The sequence below is a fragment of the Aquarana catesbeiana genome, linkage group LG13 (assembly GCF_042186555.1).
Source record: "Aquarana catesbeiana isolate 2022-GZ linkage group LG13, ASM4218655v1, whole genome shotgun sequence".
Lineage (NCBI taxonomy): Eukaryota > Metazoa > Chordata > Amphibia > Anura > Ranidae > Aquarana > Aquarana catesbeiana.
In genome coordinates this window covers 46,815,419-46,839,496 of record NC_133336.1, presented here as the reverse complement: position 1 = coordinate 46,839,496, position 24,078 = coordinate 46,815,419, and the positions used below count along the sequence as shown (strand labels likewise).

The 24,078-nt window shown below is 44.8% G+C and overlaps 1 protein-coding gene across 4 annotated transcripts in view; it reads left to right on the top strand.

Moving 5' to 3' along the window:
- Positions 1 to 1,270: 1,270 nt before the first annotated feature.
- NIN (ninein) overlaps positions 1,271 to 24,078 on the top strand; it is a 195,818-nt gene continuing 173,010 nt past the window's right edge. For 2 of the 4 annotated variants that reach the window (XM_073610423.1, XM_073610426.1), the window contains exon 1: positions 1,271 to 1,442. The gene's annotated coding sequence lies outside the window, so the exon portion shown is untranslated. The remainder of the gene's footprint in view (positions 1,443 to 24,078) is intronic. The other 2 variants (XM_073610427.1, XM_073610425.1) reach the window with 2 other exon arrangements.

Below are 24,078 nucleotides of genomic sequence, written 5' to 3'. Positions count from 1 at the left end.
AAATAGATGGGCTGCCAACTCACCAAAACATCCTGAAAATTGGACCTGACCTATATTTTGTAATGCACACACTGCGATGAACTACCATGTCACTAAAATGGATGGCATAGCACTGTATGCATCTTTATTTGTATAGTTGGTGAGAACTGTAAAATATTCTATTTCACATCACTTTCTGTATCGGGGATAATGGTCACCAGGACAAATACAGAGGGTGAATCTCCCCAGTCTGGACACAGACAACAATAAAAACCTGACAGGGGTTCCAGTAGTTGTCCACTGTAGTAAGGGTTTGATTGCACCAGGGGTTGAGGGTCTGTAAAACCTCAGCTTTGAGCTGTATTTTTACTGCTCCCTCTTTAGATGCAGAGGCAGCAGCCAGGGCTGTACATATGCTGTGGCCATGATCTCTTGCTTCGCAGCTGTTATGTCCATTTGACACGACCCATTCAAACTGAATAGGGCCGCTCTGCAAGCTCCTTGGTACTGGATGCTAAAAGGGTAGTTGATGCTTAGAATAAACTACCAGGAGAGGTAGTGAGACAGTCAACAGTAAATGGCTTCAAACATGCCTGGGACAAACACAGATCTATACTCAGACAAAAAAAGTTAACGAAGAAAAAAAAAAATGGGCAGACTCGATGGACCACTCTGTCTGTTTCTGCCATCACTTTTCTATGTTTCTATGTGCTAGTTCAGGGTTGAAGGGGTTAAAGTAGGCGGTAAGAAGGTGATACAGTGCCTCCTTACCTGTCAAATTCTCTCTGAAGAGTGATGTAAGTGTGGATCACTCTTCAGAGACTAAAGGTAATGTGGACGAGCCCCAAAACCTAAAGAAAAAAGAAATCAAAGATAAAAATAAAACTTTGTCTGGTGTTGGGCTTTAATATTTTATTTCGAACATTCATTTAAAACTATAATTTGTATTGTATTTTTTTTTAAGTAGAACTGTCATTTAGTGACTGTTCTTTCGGTGAATCTCTGTCATTTATCTTTTTTTTTTTTTTTTTAAGTGGAAATGTCATTTTCGTGGTTGAACTTTTTAGCTGGAGCCCCGTTTCAAATGGAGCTGTCCATTCTATTTGTCCTATAACAAATAAATAAACAAATAACAGTAGGTGGTGTTGTGTGTTGTACTGTTTATATTGTGTATTGTATTGTGTTTCTCTCCTCCCCCAGTTCAATGCTAGTGGAGCAGATGCTTCCAGGTGTTACTCACGTCTGCCTGTAGAGGGCGCCCAGCCGCTGGGAATATAGCGTGACGTATATACACGTCACAGCCTTCCTCCTCCTCCTCTAGCAGACCGTTCAAAGCTCTCAGTAACAGATCAGTGGTGGGGGAGGCTGAGTGCGGCACCCGGGGATCTGGTATCACTGGCAATCTGTGTCCCCCCCGGCCCCCCGAGGAGGATGATACCCCGGCACACACACTGACCATAGGGGTAAGTAGCGGTCCTGGGGTGGGGGAGGGGGGATTGCAGCATCCTGTATGGCTGGGCGCACTTCCCATCTAGTCCGGAGCAATGCATGGAGCTGCTGGGGCCAGGGGGGGCCAGAGGGGGCCAGAGGGGCCAGGATCAGTCATCTCATCCCATACAATATGCGGAGCCTCGGGGGTTTTGGTGATCGCAGCTCATGGAGCCTCTGGGCGCTACAAGGGCGGATAGAGGAGGATGGTGTCGGGGTGCTGGCAGGAAGGTGACGGGGCAGTGGATGGTGCTGGGTGGAAGATGACGGGGCAGTGGATGGTGCTGGGTGGAAGGTGACGGGGCAGTGGATGGTGCTGGGTGGAAGATGACGGGGCAGTGGATGGTGCTGGGTGGAAGATGAAGGGGCAGTGGATGGTGCTGGGTGGAAGGTGAAGGGGCAGTGGATGGTGCTGGGTGGAAGATGAAGGGGCAGTGGATGGTGCTGGGTGGAAGATGACGGGGCAGTGGATGGTGCTGGGTGGAAGATGAAGGGGCAGTGGATGGTGCTGGGTGGAAGGTGATGGGGCAGTGGATGGCGTCGGGGTGGAAGATGATGGGGCAGTGGATGGTGCTGGGTGGAAGATGATGGGGCAGTGGATGGTGCTGGGTGGAAGGTGAAGGGGCATTGGATGGTGCTGGGTGGAAGGTGAAGGGGCATTGGATGGTGCTGGGTGGAAGGTGATGGGGCAGTGGATGGTGCTGGGTGGAAGGTGATGGGGCAGTGGATGGTGCTGGGTGGAAGGTGAAGGGGCAGTGGATGGTGCTGGGTGGAAGGTGAAGGGGCAGTGGATGGTGCTGGGTGGAAGGTGAAGGGGCAGTGGATGGTGCTGGGTGGAAGGTGAAGGGGCAGTGGATGGTGCTGGGTGGAAGGTGAAGGGGCAGTGGATGGTGCTGGGTGGAAGGTGAAGGGGCAGTGGATGGTGCTGGGTGGAAGGTGAAGGGGCAGTGGATGGTGCTGGGTGGAAGGTGAAGGGGCAGTGGATGGTGCTGGGTGGAAGGTGAAGGGGCAGTGGATGGTGCTGGGTGGAAGGTGAAGGGGCAGTGGATGGTGCTGGGTGGAAGGTGAAGGGGCAGTGGATGGTGCTGGGTGGAAGGTGACGGGGCAGTGGATGGTGCTGGGTGGAAGGTGACGGGGCAGTGGATGGTGCTGGGTGGAAGGTGACGGGGCAGTGGATGGTGCTGGGTGGAAGGTGACGGGGCAGTGGATGGTGCTGGGTGGAAGGTGACGGGGCAGTGGATGGTGCTGGGTGGAAGGTGACGGGGCAGTGGATGGTGCTGGGTGGAAGGTGACGGGGCAGTGGATGGTGCTGGGTGGAAGGTGACGGGGCAGTGGATGGTGCTGGGTGGAAGGTGACGGGGCAGTGGATGGTGCTGGGTGGAAGGTGACGGGGCAGTGGATGGTGCTGGGTGGAAGGTGACGGGGCAGTGGATGGTGCTGGGTGGAAGGTGACGGGGCAGTGGATGGTGCTGGGTGGAAGGTGACGGGGCAGTGGATGGTGCTGGGTGGAAGGTGACGGGGCAGTGGATGGTGCTGGGTGGAAGGTGACGGGGCAGTGGATGGTGCTGGGTGGAAGGTGACGGGGCAGTGGATGGTGCTGGGTGGAAGGTGACGGGGCAGTGGATGGTGCTGGGTGGAAGGTGACGGGGCAGTGGATGGTGCTGGGTGGAAGGTGACGGGGCAGTGGATGGTGCTGGGTGGAAGGTGACGGGGCAGTGGATGGTGCTGGGTGGAAGGTGACGGGGCAGTGGATGGTGCTGGGTGGAAGATGACGGGGCAGTGGATGGTGCTGGGTGGAAGATGACGGGGCAGTGGAAGATGTTGGGGTGCACAGTAGGCGAAGTCCAGTGAGCTGACTAATACAGGCTAAAGGCTTTTTCTTGGTTCTAAACTTGGTAACTCTGCAATCAGCTGTACATTTTGGCAAAACAAAATTCTCATTCAGCTGGCCAGACACATATAACGATGATATTTATGTTGTAGGGTCTATAGTTTGCTTTGGGAACCCCATAGAAACATTGGGATGGAGAGGGATCCCTGGGGTATTTGTGACTTCTATTGTGCAGAGTCAACGGCAGGGATGTCTTGGCCTTATCCTTTTCTTGTACTGTTGTTGTCTGCCAGTTTTTGTTTTTGGAGAAATGAAAGTTTCTGTTGGTGTGTGTGTGTGTCATGTACAGAAAGTCCTATTTGTCTATGGGAATATGTTCCACACAATCCCCTATATGTTGGGGGGGGGGGGGAGGAGATAGATAGACATCTCTAATATAATTGGGGATCTTCTGCACCCAGAAGTGGCAGGTCCGTAGTGACTCTTGATAATTTTTAAGCAGGGGAGAGAAGCTGGTAATGTGGATCTTTTGCCCCCTAGAAGTGCAGAGTCTCTGCCAGTATCAGAGGTGACTGTTGATGCTGAAGCAGGGAGGAAGGTTGGTAGTGTTTTGGGTTATTTTGCCTCCATGAGAAGTAGATAATTTGTGCCAGTGTCAACAGTGACTTTGGGGAAGGAGGGATCTTTAGTCCCCAGAAATGGAGGATCCTGTGTCAGAGGTGTCTGTTGAGATGCTGAAGTGGCACATGGAAAGCTAGTATTGCTGCGTGTCCACTGACACCCCCCCCGACCCCCACAAGTGGAGGGTCTGTGCCAGTGTCCGAGGTGACTCTGTTGAGATGCTAAAGCTGGTATTGTTGGGGACCCTCTGCCCCCTAGACGTGGAGGGTCTGTGCCAGTGTTGGAGGTGACTCTGTTGAAATGCTGACGCTGGTATTGTTGGGAACCCTCTGCCCCCCAGAAGTGGAGAGTCTGTGCCAGGTGACTCTGTTAAGATACTGGAGTAGTAAATGAGGTCAGGTTGTGACTTGCAGCTTTGTCGTGTTGTAGCTGACAGCTCCATGGCTGGGGTGGATAAACTGTCACCCAGGAGGAGGTGTTTATAGCTGGGCTTGGTTTGTGGAGGACTGTACACCAGGACTTATGTTTCTAGTTTTATATGTATCCCTTTGCAATGACAAATGTTCCAAACCTTTCAAAAAGTATCAAAATCCTTCCTGAAACGTATCCAATGTAAAATAAGAACTTGTAACACTATGGTCGTCATCAGTGACTTTAGAAATTAGGTTATGTAAACAATAACTAAAATAAAAATTCAAAAATTTTCAGATCTGCCAATTTTCATTACTATAAAACCTGGAAGGTCCTTGTAATGCTGGATTCTCACTGTTGTGTGCATGCAGCTCATGTAGTAACGCACACGTGTAGATGTGAATGGGCACATATGCTTTCCCTTCCTCCTTAAATTATGGGACATACATGTGAACCAGCCACATGGGATGGCATATGCCCTTAAAGAACAATTAAACTCTGGTGTCGGTACCCAGGGTACTTGCCATAATATGCAAGTAGGCACAACATGTTTGCACATTATGGCAGACTTGCCTGACAAAGTGCCCTACTACAGCACTGCGATGGCAGCAGTTTCCTTTGTCACTGCCACTGACATCTTTGCCTAGTCTTCTCCAGGATCAGCATCTTAGATTAACTAGATTGGGTGACATAACTCCCGCGGATGCTCATGGGAGTTAATTCATCCTGGCATGCAGCAGTTGCCAAGACTGTACACTGTGCCGGTGCAAATAAAAAAAAAAAAATTGCGGTCAGTAAGACACTACTTTAAAAAAAATAAATGTATATATTACACACACGCAGTCTCTTCTGCAATGAAAATCTGCCTGATAGCAATGTATTTTGTGTGGGGTTTTTTTTGTTTGTTTTATAATTTTGAGTTTAGTTCCACTTTAAGGCGCTTCCTGTTATGCGGTGGCCAGGCTCCCGATCCCTGTTTTCCAACATGGTTGTCACGATCAGGAAGCCTACTCCAAACAATGAGATGCAGCCATTGCAGGACTGTGTGCATTTGAACAGGAACTGACCAGTGGAGACCAGCAGCACCGAAGCTCCATTCATACCTATGCAAGAGTGACAATGCAGTCCCATTTCAGGTTTACATTTACAATATCATGGCTTAAGAATGCTAAACAATATATACTATTACCTACAATGGCCTAGCAAAACCCATATAAGGCACAAGATGCTGCCCTTGTTGAGCACTGTTTGTAAATGCTAGTTGCCTGGCTGCCATATGAATCCTATAGCTTTGATTCACCAACCTACAACATAAGTGAGGTTGGCTCCTAGTCTGCATACCTATCCATGGGCAGTGTCCCAAGGCAGAAGATCAGCTTTGCCAGGTAATTAGCATTTTCAGGGGAAGTCAGCAACAGCAGCCTTTGCATTTTTGTCATTCCTTTAACGTAAATTGTTTCTAAGAAAAAAGAGAAATGCGAGAGCTGTTATTGCCAGCCTCCTGGGTGCAGCAATTTTGTATAATCACACGTTGGGAACATAGTGCAATCAGCTGCCCATATATTTTGTTATGGGTTAGCAGCTCCACATATTTAAAGTCGAACTAAAGACTTTTTTTTTTTTTTGGAGTATTATAATCCCTTCTGTTAGGCCGCATTCACACTTTTGCATGGTGGGAGCAAGCGTTTCCGCTCACAATTTTGATTGAGCGATTTGCACACGACTTGTGTGCTGCACATGGGGCAGCCCCCATTCTTTTCATTGGCTGCCCTATGTGAGCTTTGTTGTCTGAGAACAAGCTTGTGCTCCTTTTCGGGCGACAGCGCAATTTTTAAAACTCGTGTTTTGTGACAATCGAAGCAGAATCGCTTCATGTTTGGGAGGGGGGGAGCCATTAAAGAATGGCACCCAAAAGCATGTCATACATTCTGCCGCAAACTGGGATTGTGAGCAAAATCGCTGCGATTCTCCCTGCAATCCCAAATCGCAAGATATGAATGGGGCTTGAAGAGCTTTTGTCAGACAGCAAGAGACAGGCAGTGAGGAGACGTGGTATCACCTCCTCACTGTCTGTTTTTAACCCCCTAAATAGTGACTAAACGCGCCACGGGCACGCATGTTGGGGTGTGGATGCAATGTCCCCCATTCACTGGAATGAGTTGCGCTTGCCAAGCACTACAGTGGGTATAATTCCTGCTGGGGCATGTGTACTCCCCCAGCTACTGACAGCAAAAAGGGGAGTAGTTGAGGGGCAGTAAAAACATTGCTCAACTGCAGGGTTTTACTAACCAACCCCCAATTGCAAGCATAAACAAGCTCTAAGGACACAGACAGCAATAAAAACCTGACGGGTGATCAGATCTCTCTCCACTCTGTCCAAAACTGGAAAAGAAAAAAAAGTTTTGCCTTTAGTTTAGGTTTTCACTAAGTAGCACTGACGCTTCCAGATAGCAGCTTGTTTAAAGCCACTGAGCACTCCCATTAAGAACAGTGTTGGGCTTGTTCACGCCTGCAGGTGTGAGTTGTGCTGTGTATAATGCACGCCCAATGGTGTGTGTTGTAACAATGTACCACAGTGTTTGTTCTAACTTTATTGAATGTTGATACAAGCCCTACTTTAAACTCTACGTACAACAGCGCCGCAACATGCTGCGGTGCCTTGTAAGGCTCTTTTCACACGGGCTTTTCGATCAGGTCCGCCTGTCAGTTTTTCAGGTGGACCTGATGGAACGCTCCATTCATCCCTATGGAGCAGCAGATGTCAGCGGTGACATGTCTGCTGACACCCGCTGCTATCCAATCCTGTCCATGAAATCCAGACAGATGGTGACCCTATTTTCCATTCGTCTGGCGGATCGGGTGGAAATGGATTTGTGGTCCTGTTTTCATCTGATCTCCCCATAGAGGAGAGCCGGACAGGTCCATCTCTGCACAGTAAGCGGAGACGGACCTGTTATCCACCTGCTCAGCGGAGATCAACAGATCGATCCCCTACCGAGCAAGCGGAGTCCGCCGAGCTGACAAGCCCGTGTGAAAGGAGCCTAACGTGATGTGCAAAATGCAGATCTCCTGCATTTGTATGCAATGCACCTGTATAGTGTGAACAGGGCACATAGAAAGCCATTCTTTTCCATGTGTCATTGCCCTGAGCCTGCATTGATCAATGGACATGGTGTAAACAAACCCTGACAGTCCCAGACTGGAACTGAAGTTTGCTTTACAGGCTTTTAAATGAGAGAGAAGATTAGTGTCTTGGGGCCGGTTCACACTAGATGTGGTACAAATTTGCTGTAAATCCGCACCGCATCTAAATCGCAAATCCGTTTATGCGTATGTTAACGACACTCTGCACGTGTGTCTTACTCTTGCGCATTACTCTTAAGCACGTGTGTGACGCTCCATGCGATCTGAGTCTGGTGCGGACAAAAAAAAGGTCCTGTATGAGCTTGGTCCGAATGCGATGCGAATTTGTATCGCACAGACATTGCATGTGATCTGCACAGCAATGCGGTGCAGATCTTATGCAGTGTCTGAGATCGCACTAGTGTGAACCTGCCCTAATGCGTATTAAAAACTAGTGGTTATAAAGTCTTACTATCATACAGAACCTTACCATACCTGCCTGATTGGATAGTGGGTAGGTCTGCATATTACAAAGTTGTGGAAAATGTAATTGTACAAAGATTGTACTGTATGGTCAGACTGTATCGTACATGGTAGAACTTCAAGGGAACCTGTCTTGAAGCAATTTGCCTGCAACATGAATCTGGGGGAAAAAAATGCAGCTCATCCTGGAAGATGTTGCGAAACTACAAATTCCAGCAAATTGCAAAAGCCAGATGGGAAATCCCAGGCCTACAGACTGTACAAAGATTGAAGTTCCTTAGCACTCGGAAGTGTGTTGAAGCTCCTCTACCAAAGACTGGTGGTGGGAAAGCCAAGTATTAAAGAATATATACACCCTTTTGCTAAAATGCAATTTGCTTTAAGGCCTCATTCACACAGGGCAGACTACAGCTACACCCTTGGAGGACCATATTTACCCGCATAGGAATGCACAGGTCTTTTCCATGCATCCCCAATGCAGCAGTCCCATTCATGTCAATTGGGATGCAGTGGCTGCACGGATATAGCAGACAGTGGGGTTGATTTACTTTAACTGGAGCCGCTCTGCATAGAAACCAATCGGTTTCCAGGGTTTTTTTTTGCCAAAGCTTAAAGGGGTTGTAAACCCTCGTGTGTTTTTTTTATAAAAAAAAAAAAAAAAAAAAAAAATTAATATGCCTATACTTGCTCAATCATGTTGCACAGAGCAGCCCTGATTCTCTTCTTCTGGGGTGCCTTGCAGGTGCTCCAGGCCCCTTGTCTTTATCAGGTACCCCCACAGAAAGCTGCTTTCCCTGGGGGCACCCATGCAGGCTTGCTCTAGAGTCCCACTGCTGCGTCCATTGACACCTAAAACAGGACTGGGCTACACCCCCCCCCCCCCCATATGTCACTGGATTTGATTGATAGCAGCTCCCCCCAGGGTCTGGTGGGAGCTGCTGCACAGTAGGTTTTTCACCTTAATGCATAAAGCATTAAAAAAAAAATTCTGCAAGGCAATGCCATTAGTGCTAGTATGTATCGCATACTAGCACATTATGAGAAACGTTCCTTAGAATGAAGCCCTCCAGTGCTGCGATCTGACATCTTCCTCCGGCACTGTAAACCAGACCTTCAGAGCGCAAGCGCCGATGATGTCATTGGCTGCATGCACTCTGAATACCTCCTAAACTGTGTAAGTTTAGGAGAAATTCACTGTACCTACAGGTAAGCCTTATTACAGGCTTACTGAGTTTACAAGCACTTTAAAGTGGTGATTCACACAGGAGCAACACGACTTCAGTGCGACTTTGCAAGGCGACTTCAACGTGACTTCAGCGTGACTTTAAGCAACTTACAGCGCGACTTCAAGTCGCCTCCAGGGCAGGCAACTTTGGCTGTGGCCAATCACAGAATAATCATCTCTCTGGGAGGGAGGGGTTTGCCTGGGTTAACTAATTTCTTTTCCTGTAAAGTCGCTTCAATATAGATGGAGAGCCGACTTGGAGGCGACTTCTGTTGAATTCTATGGGTACAGGTCGCCTAGAAGTCGGATTGAAGTAGTACAGGAACCTTTTTTGAAGTCGGAGCGACTTCAGTAGTGTATATTAAGACGCTCTCATTGACTATAATGCACTTCCCAAAGTCAGGCGACTTGAGGGCTGACAAGTCGGATCCCAAGTCATTGTAGTGTGAACCGACCCTAATTGAACAAGCTGAAGTTAGAAGCTGATTGGCTACCATGCACAGCTGCACCAGATTCTTCTTTTTTTTTTTTTTTTTGTAACTCAAACTCATGCGTTTAAAGCTGTGCACCCACACAGATGTCAAAATTGGAAGAAGCAGCTGTGTCTGTGCAGCCGCTACGTCCCAATCGACATGAATGGGACTGCTGCATGGGGATGCATGAAACATGTCGTGTCGCTAAATATGGACATATGTTGTATTGTGTCCGGTTATGTCCCTTAGCTGAAGTTTAGGATTTGCATTGCACATAGGGATTGGCCAGGTATGAGATATGCAGATACTTGTATTTTTTCAAGCTGGAGCAATGTATAAAAATCATCTAAACTTCAGCTTTGCCACATAACTGTCATTTCAAAAGCCACCAATATTTTTAAGTGTAGTTTTTTGTTATTTTTGTATTTTTTATTATGACAGGTATTCTTGCCATGAAGGCCTTTTATAGGGTGACAGTGCTATGTCCTTGTCCCAATTGTGCTCCCCTTGATGCCACACAGACTTCCAATGGAAGCCACAAGTGGCCATTTCAAACATATTACACAGGCATGGTCCGATATTATCACCATTGCCCTGAGATATGCCATACAGCCTTCGATGGAGTGCATGTATACATGAAACGGCTGCAAAGAGGCTGTGGGAGAACAGAAGGACTGAGATGAAAGAAAGGATAAAAAAAAAAAAGAGTAAGAACAAGTATCTGCCTTTTATATTTTTTTTTATATAAAAAAAAAAAAGTTTATGATGCACACTTTTCTTAATGGAGACTTTGTTTCATTTTTAATCCAGCAACAGCATGGCTTTAACATAGATTGTAGATGGTGATTAACCTGTGTGTGTATAACTCAACTGATGACTGTACCCTCAAGCAATGCGTACGGCTACAGTGACAATGCAATGTCTAGCCTCTAAACAGACACCTCCAGCCTCATCACAGACAAACAATACGGTTTAGCCATGAAAATCCAGCTCAACCGAAAGCTTGTCCTGAAAAATTGTATGTTAGTGCAAATAAAAAAGTATCACGGACAGTACTCAATTTTCCCAGGTCAAACCTTAAGCGTTTCAATTTTGTATGCAATCAGGCCGGCCCTTGCACTGCATGGTTTTGGTAAATCTGAAGACAAAAATCTTCAGAAAATCTAATAGTGTGTATGGGGCTTAAGAGGTCAGGACTTCCAAATGTCACAGGTGAAATAATTAGCTGAATTCTTGTAGACAAATCCATATGGTCTGTAACCATTTTCAGCCTGGGTTCCCACTGGTGTGTTGCAGATACCACATGTACTGTCTGTGTGGTGCAATTTGAGCCATACATTTTCTATGGCTCAAATCGCATCGCAGCTGCACCAAAATGGTGCAGGACCCCACACACACACACACACACACACACACACACCTGAATTGCATTCTGGCAACTGCACTGTGTTTTGACACCCGTAGCAGATCGAATGGAAGCTGTGCAATTGCAATGCAGTGCGGGAAATACATAGGGTTTGCTGCATTTCCTGCATCACATCAGTGTGAACCTAGGACAAGAGCTGGGAAAAAAACAACCCATTGGTGACCCTTGTGAAAAATGGAGACCTCTTTTTCTGCAAACAAAAGTTGCCTCTCATGCTGGTCATCTTACTTAAAGTGGTTCTTAACCCACTGTGATAAATTCATATAATCCTGTGTGCACGGTGGATTTGATTTAAATCCACTCAAATTAAATCATAATCTTTAAAGAGCAACCGTCATCTCTGTCACACATCGGCTCCTCCACTGACCCACCGACAGTCCCATTCACTTTAATAGGACGGCACAAACCACCCATCCCCACAGTATGCGTAGCTGCTGGCTTTTCATTTTTGCAGCGGTGGGCGGAACACCACTTTTAAGATAAAAAGCCACCTGTGTAGCAGCCCCCCTATTGCTTACCTGAGCCCTTCTCTATCCAGCGAGTCCCTTGGCTGTCCCAGGACTCTCCCTCCAATTGGCTGCTGCGCCCCCTGCTGTCAGTCTGCCAATGGGGAGAGAAAGGGAGCCGGGCCGCGTCTCCATGTCTGGAAGGACACAGGGAGCTATGACTCGGCTCGGGTGCCCCCATTGCAAGCTGCTTGCGAGTGAGGGGCCAGGAAAAAAAAGACTTTACAATCCCTTTAAACTATGTAGTGCAAGGACCTGCTTAATTGGATGCAATTGAAATAGGTCTCAGAATCTCTTGGTTGCTATAAATCATTTGATTGACTAGTCTGCAATCTGCATTCACCTCTTGAGCCCAGCTAATCGTCTCCATGCTCCATCCATGTACAGTGAGCCTGTGGTCCGGGATATGTAATATTTTCCCAACAGCTGCAAGGCTAAGCCACTTCTTTTGACAGATGCCCATGCTGCCAGCTGTTCGCAGCCTTGGTCCATTGTTCTGAATTTAAACTTGAAAGCCTCCTGTCTGTTACATTGGTATTGACTGAGCTCATTGTAACAAAAAAATCTTTTAGTTTTGTTTCCTTTTGTTACATGTTTTGAGAAATGTAACAAGTGCAACAGATTTGTTGTTAAACAATGTGTGTTTTTTTTTTTTTTTTTTTTTTTTTAATCTATTCACCTTTTATGTCTTGTTTGCTTTTACTATGCAAGAAAAAGGGTTTGGGACTTTAAATGAGGTAGATCTAGCATGGCTAAAAGATGAGTCAATGTAACAAGACATGTTTTATTCATTAAAAAAACATGACACGGCAATATGAGTACATACATAGTAAATAAGCATAACAATCACTATTATTGACCAGATATTCATAAAAACAATTATAGCAACTTGGACGTGACATATTGAGGTATCGGACAATTGTCCATAGTAAAGAATCGCTTGAAAAGCAGCATGGTGGGGTAGCTTGGGAGTGGATGGAATAAAACCATCTAAAAAGAAAATGGTGCATCAAAATTGGTCCGACGCACGTTTTGTGATTTCCTACCACATCATCAGGGGACCAATGGTGCACCAATGTCTGTAAAAAAAGCATAAATAAACGATATGGTCCAAAGTTGCACCCAAACACAAGGGAGACTATATATGTAAAGGAGGGGAGAAATGAGCTGCAGCATAAGTTTTTCACCATAAAGCATAGAATGTATTAATTAAGACTTAACAACCGCTTTTAAAGTGACACCTAAACGTAATCTTCTCTCTCTAAAAATAGTCCAAAAATAATTTAATACACATCCACTACTTGGTGGATACTGGACACACTGTTTTAATTTACATTTTCCCTTCTCCACCTGTATATGGATGATGGCACAAATTTATAGAAAAAAAAAAATATCCAAGAACTTTTTTTTTTTTTTTCTTAATCGATATACAGCTGTCACATGACCCAGCTCTTTCCCAGCCTGTCTGCAGGCTCTGTAGTCACCTGGGTTGCTAAGAAGTGATCGGAAGAAATGCTCAGTGTAGAAACTTGCTGAAAACTGAGCATGTGCAGAGCTGCCACCACAGCTGCAAATTCTCTAGCTGAATTGGGGGGGATGGACAGAAGGTGGAGATATGGAACAGCAGAATCAACCAGGTTTTTTTTTTTTTTTTGCACAATATAGAAAACTCATCTCATAGTGGCTGAGTGACCTGAACATCATGTAATACACCATTTATTGATAGTTTTATGTCATGTGGGTTTAGTGATACTTTAATCACTTCCTGATAGAGATATAGATAGATCTATCTATCTGTGTGTGTATCTGTATATGTTCTTGGGCAGTGGCAGTGATATCTAGGTGATGGCTGTAGCCATGAGCCAGATATCATCCCTTTTTTTTTTTTTTTTTTTTTTTTTTTTTTTTTTTTTTCCAGCTGTCATTTCTTGTATATACGATCTGAGTGGCTATACTGCTGCCCAATCACTTTTACAGGCAGCTGAAGGAGGTCCCACTGCCAAATTTAGCATCTCTCTCGTGCAATGGGCATGGTGTTTTGGGAGCGCTATTTACAGTGCTTCCAACCCACCCCAAAGATGCTGCTTGCAGTAATGTAACATCCTGCTAGCGCACCGCCCCAGTGTGAAAAGACACACTGCAATGAATGGGGGGCGGATTTCAGGTGCTTTTTCAGAGGCTTTTTCAAGCGCTAAAGCGCCTGAAAACCGCCTCCGTATGAAAGGGGTCTAAAGCAGCTGATCAAGCAAGTCTTGGTTTGATTGGCTGCTTTGAAGGGCAAAGGTGAAAGGGTTGAAACACCCAACATTTTATTCTCCAGGAACTTTGCTTTCAGAAAATATATATTGTTTGGGGTTCAAAGTAATTTCTAGCTACAAAAATGCTTGATACATGTATGAATGTCAGAATTGGGCCGGATGGCAAGTGATTAATGACCCTGTGTTCTAATATTTTCATTTGTTGGGGTTCGTTCATCTGTGCAGCTGGGGGGGGTTAGGCAGAGACGAAACCTTCAACCAGTCATGTGACCGCTCAGGGCTGTATACATGCCACTGCAAAAATTAAACCACACGTTGCATTCAGTGGGTTCAATTGTGGCATGGTGGTGTGGCATTTACAGTATTAAATCAGGTGGTGAGGAGGAGGCAACACAGCACATTGCATGGATTGACAGTGGATCACTTTTCAGAGGAGCAGCAAGATCTGCTGCGTATGTGCACAACCCCTTACTGTGGTGTTCTGCGCCTCTAACATTCTCCAGAAGCGGCTGAACCTCTTGGTACAAGCCGTGAACCTTAGTTGCAGTCATGTACATTGCTCTATGCATGCTACAAATCCCATAGTCCATACAGTATGCAAGAGAGGGTGGCTATGTTCCTACACACAATGGAAAGAACATAGCCCCTAGCTGCATTTACATCTCGGCATTTTGAATTGTGTGCAGATTTGCCGCGATTCCGCTTGCGATTTCAAAGCGATGAGGTGTGAATGACAAAGCACATAATGAACATTTGAGATGCTATTCATTTGAATGGCATCTAAAAATCACAACACTCATCATGTGAAGCTTGTCGCCCAAAAAAAGTTGTGATGTCATTCCCTGGCCTTTCTGGCCAGGAAAGAAGCTGACAAGCTCTCTTTTTTTTTTTTTTCTTTTGTTTTGTTTTTTATTTTTTTTTTTCCCCCTTTCAATTGGTTAATATATTGTGTTGTGTGCACAGAAATTGCCTTTGGTGTATTTTCTACTGAAAAAAAAATGGTTTGCTAAACAATTGCGCAAATGCAGTTTGATGTGTAACTGTGACCATTTTATTCTTCAGGGTCTCTGCTTTCAGAAAATGTTTGGGAGTTTTAATTTAATCTTCAGACCTAAAATGTGCATTTTTAATAACAAAAAAAAAAGCAAAAAAACGCTTTAGCGGCGTACGTGTCAAAGGAGTGGTCAACGATGACAGCCCCCATGTTTTTTTTTTAATGACTAGGACCCTTTAAAGGGGAAATATAAAGCCGGCTCTCCTGCCTTGTATTTAGCGGTGTTTATCGGAGTTCGTCTTTAAGTTGGCTCAGGGCTGATTGTTTATGGATTTGGATTGACACTCGTGCTGGTAAAATAGAAGGTTTTTCTTTATGTTCGGTTATCATGTAGCAAACAGTAAGCTGATCTGAGTGAATGGAAGGCTTTAGCTGGCTTGTCTATAATTAAACAGTGTGCAATCCTATTAAGTATTGGTCTGCCTGCCTGAGTTTGTTTCCTCGGTGCGCAGGGCGAGGCGTGGAATGTTTATGTTGCTGATAATGGCCTTGTTGTCTCTCTTCTGAGCGTAGCTCTGTTACTAGGGGAGCTGATGCTTCGCTTTTGTCTCTGCGGACAGCGGCGATATTCCAGTTCACAGTCCCAGGTGAACACACTGCCACACCGAGCTCACAGTTAGCTGTGACATCACCTTTATCTACAGTCTATAGAGACACTTGATTGAACTTCGCGGTTTTAATCCCTCGCTGACCACCTAACGCATTAACGACCATGTGCCACACCTATTCGTCCATGGTGCATTGCTGTTCTGTGCTGAACGCGTGCTCCCAGCACACTGGTCACTGACTGCTCCAGGTCACCATTTTACATGGGGCTCTTGATCATGTGATCAGGAACTTTGCCCAGTGTATAAAATTCAAAATACCATCCTCAACAACATACAAAGCCACGCATAACTCTGCCCCAGCTACATAACCAACCTCCTCTTGATATATCGCCCAAACTGTCCCCTCCGCTCCTCCCAAGACCTCTTGCTCTGTAGCTCCCTAGTTACCTCCTTCCTAGTCACCCCCTCCCATGCTCCTCTTCAGGACTTCCCCAGGATCTCTCCCATCCTCTGGAACTCCCTAATACAGTATGACCGGTCAGCTCCTACACTGTCTGCCTTTAGGTGATCCTTGAAAACTCATTCAGGGATACTTGCTCCACCCCCCGAAGGAGTATGACTTCTTCTACCCTGATCCCAGGAGTGCAAAGCTCCTGACTGGGACATAGGTTTATATGGTCTAGCCAGAAGGCCTCACAAACCTCGATCTCCTAGGACAGCCAAAGCCATCCTATAATATTAGGTCAGGGGAGCTCTCCCGAAGAGAGACCCCCCCCCTCCAAGAGGCAGGGGAGGAAGGAGCCTGAGGGCCACACATCCTCCCCCTAGACACCAGGGTAAGCCCAAGGACTCGCACCCTTCATTTAGTGAAAACACACACACACACACAAATAGGGGGGAAAAAAAAGTGTGGCCGTGCCAAATTGCCATATTTTCCACTCCGTAAGACACCCTCCCACCCCCCCACCCCCCCAAAAAAATGGGGGGGAAATGTCTGTGCTTCTTATGGAGTGAATAATGACCAGGCCTACCCCGCCCCCTCCCGTCACCGCCGTGTTACAATACTGGCCCGCCGTTTGGCTCCTCTGTGGCAGAAGAGAGGAGGACATAGACATCCAGCATTCCCTGGGAAACCATACCTGAAAAAGGCTGCATTACAGCACGTGTGGAAGTCAGAAACATGGTTTGCCTCATGTGCAGGGCGCAGGATCCCCCGTGACGACCGTACTTGTCGGTGAACCCCGGGCGAATTGGCGATTGGTGAGACACATGATAATCTTTATCATAAATAGCATGTATGTGGATGATTGAATTGTCTGTGGTAGCTACCACCATACTTTTTTTTCTGTTTTCCTCTTCCTCTAAAACCTAGGTGCGTCTTATGGAGTGAAAAGTAAGATAAGCACTGGCCCAGCCATGAGGCCTGGTTGACAAAAATTGCCTCGGAATTTTGCCTAAAGGCTCAGCCCATGGGGCGCAGTGCAGAAAGAAAGCAATTTAGTGCTGTGACCATGTGTTCCGTTCACACAGTGGGGTCCCACACCCAAGTGTTACTAAGAGCACCCCTAGGGCGACCACTCCCAGGGGGGGAACATGCACCGCGGACCTTCTGCCTTACCACCCAATGGCCAGACAATGTAGAATGTTCAGATCAGGAGGTAATGGGCTCTCCCAGCTTTCTCGGGGGAATTACTCCTGTGCCCCAATTGCCTTCGGGCGCCCCGGTTTCTGTTCCAGCTGGTACTAACCTTCCAAGCCCCCATCACTCCAGCAGGTTTGCATACTGAGCCAATGAGGGGGCGGGGCCAGGCCACGGCTCCATGTCTGAATGGACACATAGAGCATTGGCTTGGCTTGGGTGCCCCCCTAGCGAGCTGCTTGCTGTGGGGATACTCAGCACAAGAGATGAACTCAAGAAGAGGAGGATGGAGGCTGCTCTGTGCAAAACCATTACACAGAGCAGGTAAGTGTAACATGTTATTTTTAAACAACAAAAAAATTAGACTTTAGTATCCCCTTAAAGCAGAACTAAACTCAACAATTAAAATGGTTTCGACAAAATGGTTACATTCAAAGCATGCTGTGAATAACCACTGTCACATTTTGCTTGTGCACTCAGTCCAATTGGCTGGTGTCATAAGGGATCACATATGCAGCATGGCAGATCAAACAGAGGCGAAGATGGCAGCTTCCTTGGCTGTAAAGAATAGGAGGATTTAGTGTTGGTTAAAAAAACAAAATGGGGGGTGGGGAACCTCCTTTTTAATGGGTTTTGCATTTCCATACTCCACTATGAAAATGCATAATTTTTATGTGTGAAATGAAATTAAATATGATTTTTTTTTAATCTGAAATGCATTGGTCAACTTCCCAGAAGCATCTCAAACAGATGCCATCGACACAAGCACAAAGCCCGTCCACACAGCCCATACTCGCCCGTGCCACCCTTTCCTCATGTCCAAAAGCTGTGGCCACTTGGAGGATCTGTACATCCGACACTTCTGGGTCTGTTGGCTGTCTGTTTCCCTTGTATGGTCTTTAGCTCATCTCACAACCTGATCTTTGTACAGAACAGTGCACATAATTGTCAGCACACCACGGATCCTCGGATAATAAAACTTTTTTATTGAAGAATGATCACATCACGGCAAAGAAATGCAATATTTAGGGCTCTTGCTGGACCCCTCGGTTGCCTGGTGTGCTGGCAGTCATGTAATCTGTTCTGTTCTAGCTAGTTGATACTACAGCACCCATTCTCAAGCCTACTCCAGGAATGTGGGTGATGGAAATATAGACATTTGTTGGAAAATTGTACAGGGCACAGTAGTGATGTAGGGGGGTCAGTGGCAGGAACCACAGCGCACGTTGAGGGGCACAGGCATCTGACACTCCCAGAAGTCTCAAATGTGAAGATCCTTCAGGCGTAGCACTAGGAGAGTGAAGATTAGAGGAAGGGGTGGGAGAACAAGTGCATGTCAAATTTATTTTACTTGGTGGTGGCAGTCCCCGCCCCCCCTTTTTCAAATTAATATTGGTGATCTGGGAACTCTCTGTGCTAAGAAGTTTGTCGCACGCAAACCTGCCTTGGACATTTCGAATGCATTTATGATAAAAGAAAGTAGAGCTGAAGTTGCATAGCACAAATGAAACCTGGAAGAATTCCTCTGAATAGGGACTGAAATAGATTATAGGGATCTCAGATTATAGTCCCAGCGCTTCCCACAGGCTCACCCCAGTTTTGCTTTGTTTTTACAGAGTCTTCTTCTTGTTCAGATATCTGCCTGCTTCTTAATGAGGCAGAGATCGGTAATAGCATTTACCACTGTGCAACATTACACTGTAGGTGCGGTTATGCCCCTCAGGGGTGGGTCAGTCCTAAGTCTCTGAAGTCTTAGTACTCAGACTGAGGACATCTAGTGGTGGAAAAGAATTACTACAGATGACAAGTGCAAAAATGTGGTATATGTTTCAGTCCGTGTTGTGTGGTTTTATTTTTGTATTTTTTTTTTTTTCTTCCCCCAACACCCCCAGGTGGCCAATATTTAGACCAGAGTTGGGCTTTAAGGCAGGTTGAGTGAACTCCTATTTTAGGAAAGCTACTGTGAGGCTAAGGTTAAGAATTCACGGATTGCTTTCAGTTGTTGGCTAGGATCGCTCCTTAGCTACCTCCGCTGTGCATAATTGCATATCACCTGTCATAGTAGGGGCTGTCACATGACATGAGAAACATAGGTAACTAATTTCCACTCAGATGCAGAATAATCCTGATTATTCATGAATACTGATATCTGCCTTGCCTCACACTGAGCTTCCCATCACCGGAGTGGGCGCCTAACGTTGCATTTTATTCTTCAACATTCACGGGCTGGGTAATTGCTATTTAATATTGCGCGTCTCATTCATGACAGTGTCTGCTGTTCATGATAATTTAGGCTCTTTTGTTGACACAAGCCTATAATTGCTCCATTATGCTTCTGTTCCTTTTTGCTGTGTTCTGTATATTCCTTGTGGATTTTTGGTGTGCTTCTTTTCAGTGTACAGATTATTATAGTGTGGTGTGTGTTTCTTTGTGTGGGTTTTTTTTTTTTTTTTTTTCCTTGTTTATCGCTATGATTAAATTGTATTTTTGGCTTGATATGGACATATTTGTTTTGATGGGGCTACCAAAGTAGCAGTGGCTAAGCAATATAGGGGCTGATAGTGGTAATGTCCGTGTATATGGGATTTAGAATTGGAAGAAAGAGAAATGCTGGATGATTTTGGGGAAACTGGCTTACGAGAGTCTTGCTTTTTGACTTAAAGTGGATTTAAAATGATCAATTAAGTTGAATCTCATCTCATAAGCTTTAATGAGTTCTTGAAATAAAGTATTTTTATTTATTTTGTAGCTGCAATTTTTAAAGGATTCCTTGTGATCCTATCATGGCTATCTTTTTTCAGACACTTCCTGTTATGGGGTGACCACTAGCTCCCAAATGTGTTAATGGCGCTGAGACTAGACTTGTGGTGGACACTACAAGTGGCTATGTCAACACATTGTGCAGGCATGGTCCACCATTGGGAAGTGGATCCAGAGCAATGATGTGTAGCTGACGTTGGATTGTGTTTATTTAGGCAGGAATTGGATAAAGGAGGATAGTGGACAATGGCTGTCGCTGCTGTGTCTGAGCCAATGAGGAGAGAGGAAGCAGACAAAGCCTTTCCTCTCCTGCACATTGCTGGATCGAGATCAGGCTCGGGTAAGTATAAGGGGGCTTTGGACTTCATGCAGAAGGTGTGTGTTTTTTTGTTTTTTATATTTTTTTTACCTTTTTAATGCATAGAATGCATTACAGTAAAAAAACTTCTTCTTGGAACCACTTTGTCACTTTATGACAATTCAATAAAAAAAAACAAAAAACCATGTGATGTGCCACATCTACACTGCTGTTATCCTAACATGCACCAGTGGCTGCGTTCTAATGCAAAAACTTTATTCAGAATCGCCAATTAATCAAATTTCCATCACCCAGATAATTTGTCACATGTGTCTAACCTCCATTTCCTGGAAATTTGATTTTGAAACCATTTTGTATAAAGTTTTTGTTAGGGTGTTTTTTTTTTTTTATTGTTTTGTTTTTTTTTTTTTGTTTTTTTTTTTTTTGGGGGGGGGGACCGTCCTATAAGCTTTCCTAGATCACAATCTCTAGGGGGGTGTTGCAAGATCATACATATTAACCGCTGTGCCAGTGCAGAAAAAATAGGTAAGCATATTAATTGCACTTGTATATTATGTGATTTTTTTTTTTTTTTTTTTTTTTTTTTTTTTTTTTTTTTTTATACGCTTCATGTAATAAAGCGCCGTACTGCTTCTTTAATTAAACTGGAGTACTGCTTTCATTTGTTCCTTGTTTACACTGAATGAGACAGAAAATATTTTCATTCTTCCTGATTTTCAATCTAATGCATAATTGGGCTATTCTCTTTTTTATTAGGCAGTCAGAACTTTGACTAATTGCTGAAGTTGGAATGCTTCCTACTTATGCACAGGTTGCAATTATTGACTTTAAATATTCAAATGGCTGCTTACTTATTTTATTTTTTTTAATCCACAATTCATATTCTTGAGGGTGTTAAATATTCAAGAGAATGCAGTTAATTCGCGGCTATTAGCATTCAGTCGCAGCTGTTTATTTTGGTGTTTGGGGTTTTGCTGCCAAGGGGGGTAAATCACTTAGAATACATTCTTTTGTTGGGGAAAACGCTTTGGATAATTTAGCACTAAAAGCAAGAGCTAATTTAGTACTCGCAGCTATTGTTGTGGGAATAGGCCGAACCGTGTACTAACAGGATTGGAACAAATATTTATTTTCCTACTAATTTGATGTTTTACTAACAGAGATGATTGAATCTATTTTGCGAACAGCCCTTGCCCTCTTTGTGGTCAAGCGTTGTACTCCTTGTCCTTAGGTCCGTTTGCTGCTCCTCCTTAAATGATGCCCAGGTTGTCAAGGACACACCCCCAAGGGGTGCTTCTTCAAGACGTCCTGGGCTCACGGTGGAATGATGCAGGAAACAATAATTGAAATACTTTTCAATGTATCATGGTGGACTGCCCACTGATCTTGTAGGAAGCACCATGATGTTATGTGACCAGACTGAAGATTACGTCATATAATGTCTGGTGTGTGATGGAAGTGAGGCTCTGTTCTCATGGCTTTACTGATAGTGTGTCTTCCTTTTAAAAGGATCCTATCCATAATGAGGGAATAGTGTGGGTGGACTTTGTTCTGGTCCTAGGCTTCTACTCCTCTGATCATGACAGAGCGTTCAGCAGATGATACCACTCTGGGGTGGATATTGAGGAACACCTAGTACAAAAGTTCATATCACTTTAAGGTCCTTTTGAAATCTTTATTGGTAAAGAGCATCAAATGAGTTTTTTTTTTTTTTTTTTTTGGGGGGGGGGGGGGAGCCTCCCCCTTCCTCAGGGTTTGAGCAGTGGATGTCACTATAAGATGCAATAAAGGACCTAAGTTAAATCTTGATAAAGACTTCAAATTGAAACAATTTATCCTAACTGCTTTTTTATAATGAGGTCTACATAAAATTAAAATGGGATACATTTTCTCAATTAGAATCTTTTATCAACCCCTTACATAGGTCTGCTGTTGCATCTCATTGTGATTCTATTAACATGCACTGCTCAAGCCCTGAGGAAGGGGGGGGGGTTGGTATTACCCCCAAAACGCATTTGACTATTTTTGATAGCCTTAACCAAGGGTCTCCAAACTTTCTACACAAAGGGCCAGTTTGCTGTTCTCTAGACTTTAGGGGGCTGGAGTGTGGCCAGTGGGGGTAAAAACCATGCCCCATCTTTAGTGTTAGGGGTAGAAATAGTACCCCATCTTTGGGGGTCAATGGGAGGACTGGTGCCCCATCGTTGGGGGTCAGTGGGAGGACTGGTGCCCCAAGGGCCAGAAAAGCAAGCAAAGGGCCGCAGTTTGGAGACGTCTGTTCTTAACCAATGGTTCAAAAAGACCTCGAAGTGATTTGAACGTTTGCACTAGGTTCTCCTCACTAACCACCCCCTTCCACCCCAGAAAATATATAATAAAAGGATTGCAGGAGGGTGCTCCAGGGAAGGGTCTTCGGAACCAGCAGTTGGGCGTCAAGCTTTAGGTAGAAGTGTTATTGCTCAGGTGTGTTACTAAGGTGGAAAAGCGCTCAGGGAGGGTGTTGGTATGATATTCATTAGCAGTAAAGATAGTGGTGCCATGATGTCGGAACTTTGGGCACAGATAAGAGTAGGCGCTGCCATAAAACACAGGTGGTCTGATCTAAGCACTTGAAAACTTGACAAATCTTATAGTGGATAAAATTTGTTACAGTTTGCGTTTCAACTGTTTTTTTTTTTTTTTTTTATCTTTCCCCTGGAGTAGGCCTTTTAACAGGATTTAATGCAGATCCAATAACCAGGACCTTAGCAGGTTCCCAGTGACCTAAAAAAAAAAATCACATTTTGGCAGGAAGCTCCGAAATATCAGTTGATTGGAACGGCGGCCTCTCTTTAATTTCTTCATTTTCATTCTGGTCATGCCAGTCCTTGCTGAACCCTCCTGTTGGTTTCTAATCTCTGCAAATGCCATTTATGCACATGAAATTGCCATCTCCATAAATGTTTGCTGCTGCAGGGTGTGTTTGCATTCGCAGTTCTGGTTGTTTGCTGTGCCGTGCAGTTAATTAACGTGGATGGCGGAAAAAAAATAAAAGTGTCAATATGCATAATAGATGAGCCCCAGGGTCCTCGGTGCCCATGTGACATGAGAGATAACGGGAACAGAGTGAAACACAGAAGGTCAGATGGTGCTATTGGGGTGCCAGGAATTTTTTAATGTAAACCTGATACAAATATGGCTATATCATGCAAAATGCACCAGCAACGATTTGATTGAATATAAAGGACACCAATTAATGAGCTTAGAATATGAGAGGGAGAAGCAGTACAAGATGCCAAGTGGTATGCTGCAGTGCAAGAAGCATGTTGATAGTAGAAGAGAGTAGAGTGATGAAGAGATGAGCTCATATATATGTTGCCCCCCCTTCACTAATCACAGATCAGGCATGGGGAGGACGCCTGTAAGTGAAAGTTATATTGCAGCAGAGAAGGATCAGGTATTCATATTAGACTTTGGGGCATAGCTGTGTAAATAGGAGGACCGGATGGACATGAATACAAGTGGTTAGCACTTCTGCCTTGCAGCACCGGTGGCCTGTATCCTGGCCAAGACACCATCTGCATAGAGTTTGCACATGCTACCTTTGCTTGCATTGGTTTTCTCCATGTACTCCTGTTTTTCTAAAAGATCATGTTGGATATTGGTGCTTCCCTTTTTTTTTTTTTTTTTTTTTTGTTTTTATTTTTTTTTTGTTTTTTTTGTTTTCCACTGACATCTAAAATGGCAGTAAATTGCATCCGTGCCATGTTTATGATATATTTTAAGATTTTTTAAATCGTAAGACCTTTTGAAAAACCTTTTTCTTTCTTCTTTCTTTGCCCTTATGGCATCTAAATCTGAATGCAGATCTGATGACTAAATCCTATGATAAATTATTTACCTTGGGTGAAATGCCAACCAAACGTTTAAAAAATTTTTTTTTTTTCTCTTTTTT